This window comes from Diorhabda carinulata, chromosome 7, assembly GCF_026250575.1.
Source record: "Diorhabda carinulata isolate Delta chromosome 7, icDioCari1.1, whole genome shotgun sequence".
Lineage (NCBI taxonomy): Eukaryota > Metazoa > Arthropoda > Insecta > Coleoptera > Chrysomelidae > Diorhabda > Diorhabda carinulata.
In genome coordinates this window covers 12,233,541-12,246,143 of record NC_079466.1, presented here as the reverse complement: position 1 = coordinate 12,246,143, position 12,603 = coordinate 12,233,541, and the positions used below count along the sequence as shown (strand labels likewise).

General features: G+C 32.8%; 1 protein-coding gene across 1 annotated transcript in view; it reads right to left on the bottom strand.

The window, feature by feature from the left end:
• LOC130896450 (MOXD1 homolog 1) overlaps nucleotides 1-12,049 on the bottom strand; it is a 48,285-nt gene extending 36,236 nt beyond the window's left edge. Inside the window, exon 1 of the mRNA XM_057804586.1 lies at nucleotides 11,970-12,049. The gene's annotated coding sequence lies outside the window, so the exon portion shown is untranslated. The remainder of the gene's footprint in view (nucleotides 1-11,969) is intronic.
• Between the last annotated feature and the right edge of the window lie 554 nt (nucleotides 12,050-12,603).

Here is a 12,603-nt window from a genome sequence, read left to right as displayed (position 1 = left end):
ACCATCAAGTTGTTTTTGATGAAATTTGTAATTTTATACAACAAAATATCGTTGAGAAAGGTCGATGTTACTTTCTGACTTATCTCCACAGACAATACATGGAATTATTCAACGAGGAAGTTGGAGATTCTCAGGAAGTTATGGGGAATTACACTTCTTCTAACTTAGAAGATAAAATAAAAAAAGCATTTAAGGATGAGATAAAGTTTTTTGTGCATCATAAGAAAAAGCTAGTTGCTCCGAAACATGTTTCTGTCATTGATGAGGCGTTGTTGAATGATTTGAAGGATCAGGATATTCTCAATAAAGCTGCTTTGATATTGAGGAAATCAGTATTACAAATCGAAAAAAAGAAATTGCCAAATCATTTATCTGTTCAAGATCTTAAAAACGGTGAAGTGTCAGTGCCGGAAGACTCCCAATTTTATTTTACTCTTATTGGAGGTAATAACAGTAAAAGAAAAAATAATTTTAAGTGTGTTCGAGTAGTTAAATCTTTGAGCCAGGATGCTCAAGATCTTAAATGGTAAAAATAAAAGGTCAAAGCATATTAAGCTTGGAATGGCTTTAAAAAGCTTGACAAGTAGCCGTAATATCATCGACATCATCCACAGATATGGCCATTGCATCAGTTATCCAGGAGTAGAGGAGTTGGAAACTGAAGCAACTTATCACTCCATGCAAAAATCTACTATATGTCCTGAAGCAATTATAACAAACCCAAATTTATGTACTGGAATTGCGTTTGATAATTATGATCGGTTTGTGGAAACTAAAGATGGGAAAGACACGCTACATGACACTGTTGGTATAATTTACCAAAACGTGGATCCAAATGTTACACAAGAATCAGACACTCCAAATTTGTCTCCTTCCACCAGCGAAGAACCTGGAACGTCGGGGAAAAGACGACGACGGAGAACAATGGAGGTTACTGAGGTAGAAGGAAGACCATACATGAAAAAACCTAAGATGACTGATACTTTAGAGATTTCTATTCATGAAGCTGTAGAAACATTACCTGAAAATTTACAATTATATAAAAACATTGATACAATTTGGATGTTAAGTCATGCTTATCATTTACCAAATCTTCCGATGTGGGTTGAATACAATTGTTTAATCAGTAACAATGAAAACAATCCAAAACAAGTTGTTTGTTATCTAACTCCAATCAATTTATCGTCCACAAACACATCGGTTGTTTTAGAAACAATCGAGCAAAGTTTAAAAATTTGCAATGAAGTAAAACAAGCTAGTATTCAAGTTACCTATGATCTTGCAATAGCAAAAGTAGCTTTACAAATTCAAGCTACTGAAACACCCAAATTTGATAACTTATTTATTCACTTAGGACCGTTTCACATCATGATGGCATACTTCAAAGCTGTAGAAAAATTTATAACTGATTGCGGCTTGTCCAACGTTATGGTCCAAAGCAGTTTGTTAGCTTTAGGCTCAGTTGCTGGATTTCTGGATGGAAAACACTTTAATCGGTGCAAAAGGCTTCATCCGTTGGTGTCAGTAGGTTTAGAGATTTTACATTTTAAGTCCGTTTTAGCTTTTAATAATATTGAAGTGTCGAATGAAATTATTGAAGAACTTGTACGTTTGCAAAATACTCCAACATCAACTTTTGAGATAGAAAATGACGAGTTGAAAGTACTATTAAATAATTATTGTATTTACAAACAACAAAATTTAAACGGCGAGCATGGAAAAACAGCGCAGTTTTATTTAATATATGTTAACTTAATCAACTATTACTTAACTCTGTCCAGAAGTATTCGTGTTGGAGATTTTGAGTTATTCAAGTACGTATTACCGAAGATCACGAATTTATTTTTTATTTTTAATCAACCTAACTATGCTCGTTGGACTGTTAGATATCATTCTAATTTATTGAACGTTGCAAATACTCATCCAAATTTGTACGAAGAATTTCATGAAGGTTTTTTTGGCATTCGAAGAACCAATAAGTCTTTTTCAAAGCAACCGATTGATCTTGTTCTTGAACAAACAATAAACGCTGACGTAGCGAGGAAACTTACTGGAATCGTGCATTTTACTAATTCAATTTCTGCACGTCAACGATGGGCCCGCAGTCATGATATTAGATCCACAGTAATCAGTTCAGTGTATGAAGATTTAGATCTGCAAAAGGGACAAGATGTTTCGGCTGAGCTTACCAATCATGCTATAAAAACTAACACTAAGCAATTGCAAAAATTTATCGATACTTTTGATCTCTTTATAAATCCATTTGACCGACAACTGCCGAAAGATCTATAAATTAATATTTCATCGGGTAAAGCTGCGTCAGAGCCCGTAGAAAAGTTTTTACTTAATATTGAAAAAAATGGTAAAGCTAAACGACAAATGTTTATTTCGGAGTGTGAATCAGACATCAGCAGATTCGAAAAAAGTATTCAAAAAACACCTCAGGAAAATTTTACCGTGGATTATGCAAAAAAAAGTAAAACTAAAGTAGGTGGTAAAGTCGCAGAGATACGAATACAAAGAGACTTTTTTGGCTGTATTTTAGGCATATCTCTAGATTACAAAGTTGATATGGAGAAGATTTTATCATATCCTATTACTACAATGCCATTATCAATGTGTCATATTGATGGGACAATTTGTAAAACCCAGAAGTCAATTTTGATGAAATCTTTGGAGAATGATTTAGAGCACAATTCACCTAATCACATAGACATCTTATTAATTGATGGTTTCTTTATGCTGCACACTATGAAAAATATTCCGAAAACTTTTGGTGCAATTTCCAAGAAAATGCTTCTAATGATAACTCAGATGAAAGATACGACGTTATTTTTGATCAATATTTCTCTCCTTCAATCAAAGATTATGAAAGAGATCTTCGCAGAGAGTCTACGCAATTAGATTTCAACATCACTGGTCCTGATCAAGTTCGTCCGTCAGATTTTTTAAAGGAACTTAAGAATATCAATTTTAAACAAGCTCTTTTTGATTTTTTTATTCAACACTGGGCATCTGATGAAATGCCATCATCAATGTGTCATATTGATGGGACAATTTGTAAAACCCAGAAGTCAATTTTGATGAAATCTTTGGAGAATGATTTAGAGCACAATTCACCTGATCACATAGACATCTTATTAATTGATGGTTTCTTTATGCTGCACACTATGAAAAATAGTCCGAAAACTTTTGGTGCAATTTCCAAGAAAATGCTTCTAATGATAACTCAACATTTCTAAAGAATATTAGTTAATTTTAAACAATATCACTCTTACATAGTTGATAATAATAAAATCGTATCAAATGTAGATGATAATTTATCCATGTCCAGAGCATGAAGAAGCCGATACTAAAATTGTTTTTCATGTAAGCAATACAGACGTTCAGGCAAATTTTCTTATAAGATGCTCAGATACTAATATTGCAATAATTATGCTAGGACATATGCATAATTTGATAGATGATGACTCAAATGTATGGTTAAACGCAGGCACCGGAAACAATCAAAGATATATTAATTTGACTAAAGTATATGAGTATTTGGGACCTTCTTTGTGTAGAAGTTTGCCAGGATTTCATGCATTGACTGGCTGTGACTTTAATCCTGCGTTTTTTAAGAAAGGTAAACAAAAACCTTTTAAAATATTAATGAAGAAACATGAATAACAGCAAGCTTTTATGCAGTTTGGAGATCCAGAGTTGTTTACCGATGAGCATGTACAAGAAGATGTTTTCAACACAATTCAAAAATTCATCTGCGAAATTTACAATGTTTCTGGTGTACTTGATATTGGTGCTGCTCGACTCCAGCTGTTTTTAAATAACTACAGGGTAAATAATATTAACGAAGAGTTCAATCGAAAAAATTTGAAAAATTTTGATGCTAGCAATTTACCACCATGTAAAACTGAATTATTTCAACAATTTCTTCGAGCTAACTATATTTCTAGTATATGGAATAACGCAAATGTAAAAATACCAACTATTTTTACTCCTGAACACAATGGGTGGAAATTAGAAGAAAACCAATATCACTTTTACTGGTTTGATGGTGACCAATTACCCGGAGACATTAGTGAATTCGTTACTAATTCAGGTATTATACCTTTAACTTAAAGTTTGAAATTTTTTGTACTTATAATTTTGTTTTTTAATTTTTTAAACTGTTTTGTTGCAGAAGAAGCTACCAATAATGACAACATAACTGATGACGAGGATGATGACTCGAACGAACAGTATCGTGATTGGATGAATGAAGAAAATTCTAATGATTTTGTCGATGACTATGATGATTAAAAAATGAACAAATACTTGCTGTAATTAATCATAATTATATATTCTTCCTTAAAATTATTCTAACTTGTATTTTTTTACAATAAAATAAAAATAATGCCTTATAAAACAAAATATTCTATTCATTATTTTAAATACATGCAATAAATAAATTTACTTTAATATTTATTAATTATTAATTCAACATTAAAGAACACTTTTTTGAAGTAAGGATGGAAAAATTTTGGATTGAAAGCAGTAAGTATTTTTAATACATTTGAATTCTTTACTTTGAGACGCATGCGCATAGTGCTCTTGCACTCGCACTCCCGGTTAAATCATTTTTTCATTTAAGGGATGTTTGTTCACTCAAACTTGTCTGACAGATGAAATATAATTTTTTAGTAATTATCTTAATAACATAGGTAAAAGTCAAACATTTGAAAATAAGTAAAGTTCTTTTATTTTTTGTGGAGCTTTAAAGCGTCTGACAAAAGTTCTGATCCATGAAAAGTGTCTGACACTTCATAATACTAGTTCAGAATAATATTCTACAAAATATATATAAATATCAGCCATTAGAATTTAAGTTAAATAACTCTAATTTTTAGTTACCTTTCTCACCTGGTACCTGCCCAGGGATCACTCTGCGAACTCCATACACACACAGGTATTCTAAGTACATGAGACACTACTGAGAACCTAAGGCTTTATCCATTTGAAAATAAGTTGTGTCTGATTGCTCTGGGATCTTGGACTAATTAATCTATGCCAAGTATGGGCAACCTTTGACATGCTGAGGGCCAAACTTTAGCGTGCAAAACGTTCGCGGGCCGCGTTTAAAAGTACTTAGTGCATTTTATAGTAGTGATAATATTTTTTTGCTATAGATATTAGACATGAAATAATACGACAATGTTATTATTGTATTATGTATTTATTATTGACATGTATGTGTATATTGACAATGTGATTATTGTATTTATTAAAATAACAAAATGAAATTTTAAAAAATGGTACAACATTATAATTAAATAGTTACATTTGCAATTGTTACAAACTACAAAAGTTAAATCAATGAGACACTTGAGCTTGAATTTGGGAAACTCATCCATCGATATTTGGATGAATTCCACTGATACAAAGACGTAAAGAATTTTCCAAATTATCGTCAGTCAGTCTTGTACGATGTGTTGATTTATTAATTTTCATCAATGAAAAGAACTGTTCGCATTTATAAGTACTGTCAAACGCAGAAATCAATCTTCTTGCGAATTTTCTAAGCTGCGGAAAATTGTCTTCTTCTAGGTATTTTTTGTAGAAATCGCACAACTCTACGTCTTCAAATTTGGATTTTAGGAGTGAGTTTTCTTGAATCTCGATTAACTCCATTTGTAAGTGTATTGGAGCATTTTGTACATTACATTTTGTAGGAGTAGCAAATAAATTGAAATATTCTTCCATGTTTTTGAAGTCGCTAAATCTGTTCGAAAATTGTTCCGACAGTAACTTGAGTTCTTCAGCATATTGAGCATAACCGATCCCACTTTTCTCGTTTGCAACTTGCAGTGCGGTTGTAAATGTGAGGGTGAAATATATCAGTCTCTGATAAGTTTGGTATGTTTCAGATTGCTCATAATTAGAAGTTTGTTGACAATTAGAAGATGTGAGCAAAGAAACAATGAGTGAGCAGAAAGATAAACAAATGCGCGATGATCAAGAGACTAGAGATACTCCACTTGACGCGTCAGAGAAAGATAAAAATAAAGGTAAATTTTTATTTATTTTAGATGTGGATCCAAATTAATTAGAAGTTAATAATAGATGCTATTTTAGAAGTTTAGAAGCTTAAGAAGTTACGTTTATTAAAGTAGGCGTAATGTTCAGTTTCCCCAGTATGCCTGCGGAAAAGTGCGTATCGGCAACGCCGCTTAATAAGAGCTTCTTGGCGAGGCCACCTATTAAAAAAGTGCGAACAACGAGTGCAAAAAGAGATTCGGTTGTTTTCCGTACTGAAACGTAGTAGTTTGTAACGTTATGTTATTAATACAGTTTTGATTATAACCTTAGAAAATATAGCTGATTTTTAGTAGATGTAAAATTGGGTTTGATTTCAAGTAAAAGAATATCAATCCTAAACACGTAAAATAAAATCCAAACTAAAATATTTTTTCATTAATAAAGGGCCTGGAGTATCTGTTAGCCCAACAATGTCAACAACTACACCTCCAGCTACATTGCAATCAAGTACGAGTGCAATTGCGACAAGTACACCAGTTGGTCAATCAAAAGCTCTTGCAAACACCTCAACAAGTCAAAGTACTAACACACCAACTCTGTCGACTGGTGGTGGTATTCCAAGTACTCACCATCAAGATCAACAGCAACATACTTCACAAGCTAACCAAGAATTGCAACAGTTCTTGAGTAAGCAACGTGAAAATATTGAACTTCAAAACAAAGGTTTTGAGTCAATGAAAATTTTAATGGATCACATTTAGAAAGCTTCTGAAAACTTTTTAGCTGTAGAACGGCTACGAATCCAAAGCACTCGAGGTAATTTGATTAGCTCAACTGCCTTTTTAGATGAAACAGCAACGCAAACAGGTGCTGGGGCAAGTGCTCAATCAAGTCCACAAGACTTTAATATAGAAGTTACTAAGGCTCTTAATGATACTATTACTGCTTTAAGAACTACTTTAGAGTCAAATAATAAAAAAGCTAACTTTCCAGTACTGAGAAAGTATACTCTTAATCCAGATGCTGACATCAACATTTGGATGGATAAGCTTAAATCGGAATTGGAAACTAAAGATTTATTAGATGTGATTGACTCTACAATAAAGGCTCCTAGTAATTTAGATGAAGAAGCTATTATTAAAAGGAAGCAAGCAGTAAGAGAAATCATTACTAGCCATTTAGATGATAAATACTATAAAAAAGTTCTTTCACTTAAAGATCCTGAAACTGTTATTAAAAAATTGAGAGAAGCTAGAAGGGTTGAAAACAATGTTACTCACACTTCAGTGAGAACGAAGTTGTATGGCATGAGACTGCAACCCAGGGAGAGTATTGATCATTTTTGGAACAGATTTGAAAATACTATCGTTGAATATGAAAACTGTGATAACGCAGAGCCTTTGACAGATGAAGAGAAAAGGTCAGCCTTTTACCAAGCAGTCTGCGGTGTCATACCAGAAGTCAGGACTGCAGATTTAATTCACAGAAGAGTAACCAAAAAATCAATGACTCTGGATGAGTTGAAGTCTCATTTGCTGGAAATGGAGGCTGAGAAAAAATCATGGAATTCTCAGGAGCAGGTTGCGAGTGCAAACCAAGCAAAGCGCTTCAAAAGGTACCATGACAACTGTCATAGATGTAACAGCCGGGTCATTATATAAAACATTGTCCGCTAGAAGCTACAGGTGAATGGTATTGTTATATTTGCCAAGTGATAACTGATCACAATGCAAATACCTGTACCAAATATGATGCTGCTAGTCAAAGTTCAAGAAACTCCGACTACATACGCGGTCGTGGTGGTCGTGGTCGTGGTAGAGCTAGAGGTAGAGGAACGTCGAGAGGAAGATCGACTTGGAGAGCTAGTTTCAGAGGTAAATCCAGAGGATTTGCTAAGACCAACCGAAAGGCGTCTGGGAAAAAAGCTGTTCCACCAAAGAATGGGGAAAACCAGAAGCCACAAGCCAGACAAGCAGGTATGAAGTTTGATTATATTAATAATGTAGATAATATTACGTTTATTGCAGACTCAGGTGCTACTGAGCATATTATAAATAAAAGTTTGTTTTTAAGTAATTTTAAACATTGCACAGGAGGTGTTATTAAAAGTGCAAATAAAAATAAGTCAGCTGACATAGAAATAGATGGAGTCGGAGACCTTTACTTAAAATCAAAACTAAATAAAATTAAATTAACAAACGTATTATTTGCAGAAAATATATCAAACAATTTAATTTCCCTTAGACGTTTTGCAGATGCAGGTTTAGGTATTTTTCTAGATGATAAAAAATTAGAGATATTTGATAAAGAAACAGGTGAGACATATTTGACGGGAATCTATGTCAAACCTAACTGGCTATTAACGTTTGAAGTCAAATCTGTTAATGAAAGTACTGAGTCAGATTATACAACGTATTCTTGTACTGCTGAAATCATACCTCCAAATGAATTCTCCGAACAATCTCAGACGGTACCTGTTGATTTAAATTTACAAAGGATGGAGGGAGTAGTAGATGTTCTTCCTCAAAACTCAACACTATCTGAGCTTGGGAGGGAGAGTCAGAAGAATGGTCATTTGGAGAAAGATGAAAGTAATTTAGATGTTAATATTACAGATTTCATATTAGATGAACAAACATTAAATAGAAGAATTTTAGATCTGAATTCAGCTGATGCTCTAGAAGAGTTTAATAATATTAAAAGTGTCGAAAGTAACATACATCAAATGAAAATGATAAAGTTAGATGAAGGTATGTTATGGCACATAAGACTGGGGCATCCAAACTTGAATTATCTAAAAGAATTAAAGAAATCTGAGCAGTCGTTGTATAATGTAAATTTTAAAGAAATTATCTTAGATTGCGAAACCTGTATTCTAGCTAAAATGGAAAAATTACCCTTTAAAGAATCTAGATTGATAGCAGATAGACCGTTACACACGATTCATTTAGATACTATGGGACAATTTAAAATAAACTCGTTTCCAGGTGCTTGTAAATACATTATTGTGTTTTTAGATGATTTTTCTAGATTTGCTAGAATATTTGCAGTCAAAAATAAAAATGAAGCAGCTAACTGTTTAGAAAGTTTCATCACAACAGTTAGAAATTTATTAGGTAAAGATGAAAAAGTGTGCTATATCAGAACTGATAATGCTAGGGAGTTTACTGGAGGTGATTTTGTAGATGTTATGCATAAAGAAAAGACAGAATCAGATTATGCTCCTCCATACACTCCATAATTAAATGGTACAGCTGAGAGATTTAACAAAACAATACAACAAAAAATTAGAGCGTTATTGTTTGACTCTGGCTTACCTAAGTCGATGTGGATATTGGCAGCTGAAACAGCTGTTAATATGTACAATCGTACACCTCACAAAATCAATGGTTTTGTATCACCATTGAATAAACTCAATGCAAAGATTAGCACACATATGAATAAAATTAGAAGGTTTGGATGCTTACTTTACGTTAAACTTCCAATATCAGAAATCAAGTTTTCTGAAAGAGCAATAAGAACCATACTAGTGGGTTACTCACGTACGGGATACGTCTTGTGGGAGCCAACCTCTGGTAAATTCTTAAATTCTAGACATGTCAGGTTTAATGAAAAACTAGTTTATAAGGATATTTACAAAACTAAAGATTTAGAAGTTGAAGATTCTCCGACAGTTGAAAAACAAAAAGAAGTTGAAGTAGATGATGATTCAATTGATGGAAAAATCGATTCTGAATCTTCTGATGTAAATATTCCAGTGACAAAAGATTCAGGTAAACAACTAGTTAAACCAGACAAGTCTAGAAAGCGTAAATTAGATGAAAATGTAACAAATGATACAAAATCAAAGAAGCTTAGAACTTCTAAGAGAAAGCCGAAACCTAAAATAGATGAAAACTTTGTTTATGCCAAAACAGCTGAAAAATTCAAGATTATAGACGAAGAAGAATTTATTCATGTTATGCTTGCTTCAGTCAGCAAAGATCCCAGTAATTACACAGAGGGTTTACTGCGTGAAGATAGTGCTGAGTGGATCAAAGCAATTAAAGAAGAACTCAAATCAATAGAAGAAAATCAAGTCTATGAACTTGTAGATAGACCTGTAGATGCAAATGTATTAGATTCTAGATGGGTTCTAAAAACTAAAATTGGCAAAACAGGTGAAACCATCTATAAGGCTAGAGTGGTTGTTAGAGGCTTTTTAGATGAAAATTAGTACGAGTTGAAAGAAACTTATGCTCCAATGTCAAGACTTCCAGTAATTAAATCAGCACTAGCAATCATAAATAAACTTGATTTAGATGCTAGACAAATGATGTAAAAACAGCTTTTCTGTACGGTTCTTTAGAAAAAGCTGTTTTTATGGAAATCCCAGAAGGTTATGATTGTAGTGATGAGATTAGAAAGACGAAAGTCTGGAAGCTTAAGAAATCTTTATATGGATTGAAGATCAGTCCTAAAAGATGGAATAAAAGATTCACTGAAGAAGCACTGAAGCTGGGTTTAGAGAATGAGCCATGCTATTTACTTGGAGGAAAGATGGAAAAATTGCTGTTGTAATCATATATGTAGATGATATGATTGCAGCTAGCAATGATCCAGAAAAATTAGACAAAATCATCAATCATTTCAGCAAGGTTTTTGAGATGAAAATCTTGGGAGAACCAGAGAATTTTCTTGGAATGAAAATTCATCGTGTTAGAAGCAAACGTGAAATGTCTATTACTCAGCCTGAGTACACCGAAAAGATCCTAGAAAGATTTAACATGAAAATATGCAATACTCATGACACTCCGATGATAACTAGACAAGTTAAAAATAGAAACAACAAAAATAAAACAAAATTAGATGATTCTGATGATCCAACTGATGCACCTTATAGAGAGGCTATAGGGAGTTTGTTGTGCAACCAGACCAGACATAGCTTACGCTGTGAATTTGTTGTCTAGAAGACAAAATAATCCAACAAAAGGAGATTGGACCGAAGTCAATAGAATTTTCCGATATCTTAGAGGAACAACTGACTTGGGTTTGTACTATAGAGGTAAAACCGAAGTCATGGAAGCTTTGACTGATTCTAGCTTCAGAGATCGAGAAAAGTCGACTTCAACGAGTGGCTATGTAATTCAACTGTATGGTGATACAGTAGCTTGGAGAAGCCACAAACAGTCCTCTCCTGTTACATCAACGTGTCAAGCAGAATATTTTGCTATGAGTGAATCCTGTACTACTACTTTGCATATTAACCTTAGAATTAGAATGATGAACATAGATGATAAAATTTAGATGATATAGATGTTATTTAAAATACTTTAATTAATGAATTAAATCGTATACTTATTATTCATTCTTTTACAGAAACTAATAACCAGTCATAGCAGTGTGCGCAGTGGAGAGTACAATGGAGTTCAAAGGCAACTTTTAATTTAATATTTGATTGATACTTTCATATTCGTTATTATATGCCATTGATATTTTATATTAGATGTGTTCACGATCGTAAGTCGATCTTAGATGTAATTTCAAAATTATTGTAAAAGATGTATGTGCAACGGGAGGGAGTGTTAGAAATGACGTGCTTTGCGCATACATGAGGCACCATCTATTAGATGAGAAAAACAATATCTGGGCCTCTGGGTTATGCTCGTGCGCATAGACATACTCACTCTGAAAGAGAACTTTGTACGATAAACACGTGCTTCTATATACACTCTGTGTATTTTAAATAAAGCAGTTACTACACATAGTACATATATATATATATATATATATATATATATATATATATATATATATATATATATATATATATATATATTAAATCGTTGTGTTATATTTTCAATATACAGCCATCCTTCCTAGCTTCCATTATATATATTTAAACCTTTATTCCTTCACAAGGACACACATCATTAATAATTCTTAATGAATATAATAAAATATTATACACTCACCATTTTTACTAAGACTGACTGAAGAATCACGTGTTGCCACAATTCTAACTTTGTATTGAATGAAAGTAGACTATCTAAACAGATCATGATCATCTGATGAGTAACATCTTCAAGTTATACAGATCCATATAAATAACAAGGACTTGTTGCCACTAAACATCTTTTTTATTATTTGCATTCTAATGGAAATAACATCTTAGTTGAGAAATGAATTCAAAGTTATCACTTCTATCTAGAAATAAGAAATATTTAATCAATTCTGTGTTTTAAGCCCCGATATACAACTTTCTTCAATCAGATATATTACGCTTAGTACTGTGTGATAGTTGTGATCTATGGGCCGTTCAAGTATTAACTAAGCAGATTTATTAAAATTATCACCTAATCGTAATCAGGCAATTTGATTCTATATTCCATGTGCATTAGAAGATGTGCTTGCTTATTTACGTTAATTACGCCAAAAGGAACTTTATCATCTTGAGATATAAAAATTACTTGATCTGATCCAAATATGGATCTAATGTTGTCTAAATAATGGATTGATGATTCAGCGAACTTGCTATCTAAGTGGCTGTTGTGGAGATCAATTTGAAAGTAAGCAGCTTAACAAGGACTGTTAATACATGTATTTGTC